The sequence below is a fragment of the Leptonychotes weddellii genome, chromosome 5, assembly GCF_054177405.1.
Source record: "Leptonychotes weddellii isolate Sample4059 chromosome 5, ASM5417740v2, whole genome shotgun sequence".
NCBI lineage: Eukaryota > Metazoa > Chordata > Mammalia > Carnivora > Phocidae > Leptonychotes > Leptonychotes weddellii.
In genome coordinates, this window is record NC_138373.1 from 22,563,552 (window position 1) to 22,569,116 (window position 5,565).

The following is a 5,565-nucleotide window of genomic DNA, read 5'->3' on the forward strand; positions in this document are numbered from 1 at the left end:
TGATCCTGGAGTCCCGGGATCGAGTCCCGCGTCGGGCTTCCTGCTCAGCGGGGAGTCTGCCTCTCTCTCTGACCCTCCCCCCTCTCATGCTCTCTATCTCATTCTCTCTCTCAAATAAATAAATAAAATCTTTAAAAAAAAAAAAAAACCTCACAAACAACGTTATTGAGGAATACTACTCAGCAAAATGATGATGATGATGATGATGATGATAACTGACAGAAACCAGTCTCAAAATATTATCTAATGTGTATGCTCACATCTATATGACATTCTTGAGAAAGTAAAGCTATCCGTGTTCGCCAGGAGTTAGGAATGGGGGGTAGAATGTAATTATAAAGGGAAAAAAACACAGCAGAGTTTTTCTGGGGGTGATGGAACTGTTCTGTGTTCGGATTGTGGTGGCAACTATAGACGTCTATACATACGTTAAAATCCATTGATCAGGGGCGCCTGGGTGGCTCAGTTGGTTAAGTGCCTGCCTTCAGCTCAGGTCAGGATCCCGGGGTCCTGGGATCGAGTCCTACATCGGGCCCCCTGCTCAGCAGGGAGCCTGCTTCTCCCTCTCCCTCTGCTGCTCCCCCTGCTTGTGCTCTCTCTCTCTGTGTCAAATAAATAAATAAAATCTTTAAAAAAAAATCCACTGATCTTCACGCCAAAGTCAGTTTTACTGTATGATAAATTTATAAATTAGATATTTTTAAAAAATGATTTTTATTATTGAAAACGACATTTTTGGGCGCCTGGGTGGCTCAGTTGGTTAAGCGACTGCCTTCGGCTCGGTTCATGATCCCAGGGTCCTGGGATCGAGTTCCACATCGGGCTCCCGGCTCAGCGGGGAGCCTGCTTCTCCCTCTGACCCTCTCTCCTCTCATGCTGTTTCTCTCTCGCTCGCTCTCTAATAAATAAATAAAGAAAATCTTTAAAAAAAAAAAAGAAAAGAAAACGACATTTTCGGGGCGCCTGGGTGGCTCAGTCTTTAGGCATCTGCCTTCGGCTCAGGTCATGATCCCAGGGTCCTGGGATCGAGCCCCGCGTCGGGCTCCCTGCTCGGCGGGAAGCCTGCTTCTCCCTCTCCCACTCGCCCTGCTTGTGTTCCCTCTCTCACTGTCTCTCTCTGTCAAATAAATAAAATAAATAAATAAATCTTTCAAAAAAGAAAAAAACGACATTTTCGGAATCATATTAATGGAATACCTACCCTGGGCCAAGCTGGAGCCAGGTACTGAAGATTCAAAGATGAAGAAGACAACACCCCCCCAACCCAACCTCGTTCTTCATTGTTGCTAAAACTACTCCAGGAAAATAATGACCCAAGAGCCATAAGTGACAAGTGGAGGTGGAGAAACCATTTAAGTTTCCATCATTTTGTAATCATCATTGTTGACGCTGGGAATGAAGATGAGTGCTAATGACATCCTGCACTTTTGATGGGCTTGGAAAAAATTCCAGGAATGCTGCTCAAATTGCCTTATTTATTAGCCTGTCCCCACTTAACAAGTCCACATGTTTGCCTCCAGACTTAACCTTGTAGATTGTCAAATCCATCCAAGGGGAAAGCCAATTTGCATATTCCAGCCTAGCTGCCAACTGACAGATGAAACAGATTCAGCCCAGAGCAGAGGGAATCTTGACTCAGAACTTGTAAAAATTCCAATATAGAAATCTAAAATGTAGAGACAACTGCTGCTGAGAGTTTGGTATATATTCCTCTGGAGGTTTTTTTTTTTCCCCTATGCACATACTAACATCGGTACATAAATTGTTTTACAACGTGGGATCATACTGAGTGCACTGTTCCACAACTTGCTTGTTTTTGCACTGACAACAATATGGACAGTCTTCCATCTCAGTGATAGAGACAGACTTTTGTTTGTTTTGGCAAGAGCTGCACTAGTAAACTATTATTGAAATATACCATCATTTAAAAAAAAGGAAATATACCATCCTTTATTAACTAAGTCCCCTGTTGACAGATACTCGCGTTTCTTGTGGTTTTCACTGTTACAAACTCTGTCGGTCAGGATGCTGCTGTAATTAATGTTACTGAAGACAAGAAAAGTTTATTTCTTGCTCATGATGTATTTCCATTATTTCTGCCCTGTGTCATCTCTGCTCCAGGAGCCAGCCTGATGGAGCAGCCATTATCTGAAATTTGCAGGACAGTGTAGCAGAGAGAAAAGAGAAGGCGACAAGACACACCCTGGCTTAAAGCTTCTGACAGGAAGTGATGCATGTGACCTGCTCACCTTGGGGGGAGGGGGAGCGCAAAACCAAGTCACATGACCAAGTCTGGGTTCAAATGGCAAAGAAGTATAATCCTCCCGCAGGGAAGGGAGCCAGATAGTGGTGAAAAGTCAGTCTACCAGTGAGCATCCTCCTTCATGTATCTGTATATTCTTGGGTAGTTTTTCAGTTGACTTGTTGGTCAAAACAAAGGAAACACCAGAATATGTGTTTACGTGAACAGTTAAGTAAATGGATAGCAATGGTGGAAACCAAGGCTCTCATTGTTGGAGTGGGAGATTATAAATAAGCAAGCAGAGGGGTGCCTGGGTGGCATGGTGGACGAGAGACCGACTCTCGGTTTCAGCTCAGGTCTGATCTCAGGGTCGTGAGATGGAGCCCCGCATCAGGCTTTGCGCTCAGCATGGAGTCTGCTTGTGTTTCTCTTCCCCTCTCCCTCTGCCCCTCCCCATCCTTTCTCGCTCTAAAATAAATAAAATAAATATTAATAATTAAACAAGCAGAGAAGGCTAGAATGACCCATGTAGAACGGTTTACAGAAAGAGCAGTGTGAACTTATGTCAAGCTTAATATACATTCAGATGGTTCCATATAGAAATATTTACAGTTCTATGGTATGTACACAGGTTACTATACAGATACTTTGCTTTGCATGGTCTTCTGAGAGGACCAAGAAGCAAGAACACCTCAGTAGCAACAAGCACATTTAGCTCTCAGATCTAGGTTTGTAAAACCATTCTCCAACAAAAGGAGGGATGGCTCATTCTAGGACGGGGCCAAGAAATACACAAGCTGAACCTGAAGCATCTTGTAGTGCCAGGAAGTAAGGAAATGTTCAAACACAAAATCACAATGATGGGGTATGTCAAAGGGGCATAGGAGCGAACTGAAAGAGTTCCAGTGGCCAAAGCTGGAATAACTTGGGATTCAAAATAAATGAAATAACATTGGATTAGAACCTAAAGTAAAAGAAGAAAAAAAGAAAGGGAAAGAAAGAAAAGAAAAAAAAAAAGACTCACGAGTGCATACTGATATAAATAAATAAATAAATAAATAAATAAATAAATAGGGAGATTAACAAGAGATTCTCCTGGGCGAGAGAATTCTAAATAATTTAGGTAGATACTTTGCCCGAAAGGAGGCAGAACAGAATGCTGTACTCTTCCAATGTGAATTGTGCATACTGACTTCCTTCCAGAGAGCACAGCATGGAAAGGGGAGCAGGCACAGGGTAAGCCATTCTGATGATCATCTTTTACTAAATGAACCCCTTCTTGCACTCAGCTTCCTTGGGGGGGAAAAAGTGCAGATCAGACATTTACTCACTGTGTGACCCTGAGCAAACGCTTTATTTCTGAGTCTAAGCATGCATGTACAGTACCGGGCACGAAGTTCAGTAAGTGCTCCATTCGATTGTGGGTAAGTAGACACATCCTAGCGCATCGCAAGAGTGGGGATCTGCGGTTTAAACGATCAGTGCCATTCTGGTCTGGAGACAAACTATAACCAACGGGAAAAACAAAGACTGTAACTACCATATATGAATCGGTTGGGGGTCTTCCATCTGCAAGTGAAAGACCAGCTTGCCAGTGGCTTAAAGGATAAGAGTTCTGGCGGGGGAGAGCATCCAGGGCCCATCAGTTCGGTGGCTCAACAAAATCATCCAGTCCTTCCATCTTCCTGCTCTGCCAGCCCTGCGTCTCCTCCTCTGATTGACCCATGTGGTCACAAGCCGGGTGCCTCGGTTCCAAGCATCATGTGTAGCAGGAACACATCCAGGGGGAGGAACAGGAACCTTTTCTTCTTTGTGCAACTGTTTTGAAAAACAAAGACCCTCTTTCCCAGGAGCTCCCAGAAGATGCCCCTCGTGCACCACTGGCCAGACCACTAGGTTTAGATGGATCAGGATTGACTCCGAGGAAGGCTGGGCGCGGGGTGAAAACTAGCACTCAGGCAGTGGGACAGAGAATGTAGTCTTCTCTGCTGTAGCCTTCTGAATACAAGTGAGAATGAAGAGAATGCTCCCTTCCTTCTGTCATTAGAAAACCAAGTTAAGGGGCGCCTGGGTGGCTTAGTCAGTTAAGCACTGGCCTCTTGACCTCAGCTCAGGTCTTGATCTCAGGGTCCTGAGTTCAAGCCCAGGGTTAAGCCTACATCAAAAAAACAAAAACCAAGTTAATAATCATGTTCCAGTGACCACCACATATACCCCCAAAGCTAGATTTTCTCTGTAAGTCAGGCTATATAAGGTCCTACCCAATGCAGAGAGATGAAAAGGATGATCATTTGAAGACGACTAAGATTCTAAAACCTCATCTGTTTCTGTGACCTTAGACAAATACCTGCCATCCCTCTGAACTCCAGTGTCTTTGATTATAAGATAAACGTGGTGCTATGTCTAATTAGTTCCCCACTTCTTGAACTCAGCGCTTACAGATATTCCTTTTCAATGTACAAGCATAATCTTCTAATTAATATTTTGTCATCGACATGATTACATGTATTAAACAGGCAGATAGCCAACTGATTAAGCACGCAGACTGTATGAATATAAATCCCAAATTCGCAGCAAATCCATTGTTATGGGCAGCGTGACATTAAATAGGTTCATCGGTCACTTTAAACTTCCATTTCCTTGGCTGTAAAATAATAACATTTACCTCCTAGAAGAATTACATGAGACGAGGCCTACGAGGTGCTTGAAATGTGTCTGGCACATAATAAACACTCGATAAATCTGGCGTCCATTCTCCCATTTGTACCTTCTCTTCTGCCATCGTGTGGACACAAATCAGGATGATCAGGTGAGGGCTGCAGGGGGCCCATGGTGGGCAGAATAATGGCCACCACAAATATGCCCACGTCCTCATTCTCCGGAACTCGTGACTATGTTACCGTACAGAAGGAAAGGGCCTTGGCAGAGTAGCCTGGATCATCCAGGTGGGCCCAATCTAATTCCACGAGCCCTTAAAGATGGCGGAGGAGGAAGGAGAGTCAGTCAGAGAGATTAGACAGGAGAGACTCAACTCACCGACACTGGCTGTGAAGATGGAGGAAGGGAACCGAGGAAGTTGACAGCTTCTAGAAGCTGAGAACAGCCGTCAGCTGACAACCAACAAGAAAACAGAGGCTTTGGCCTTATAATCACAAGGAACTGAATTCTGCCAAGTTGAACGAGCCGGGCAGTGAATCTCCCTCAGAACCATCACAGAGAACACAGCCCTGCTGATGCCTTGATTTGAGCCCAGTGAGACCCATCTGGGGACTTCCGGCCTACACACTGGTAAGATAATAAATTTGTGGGAGCTTTTAAAAATT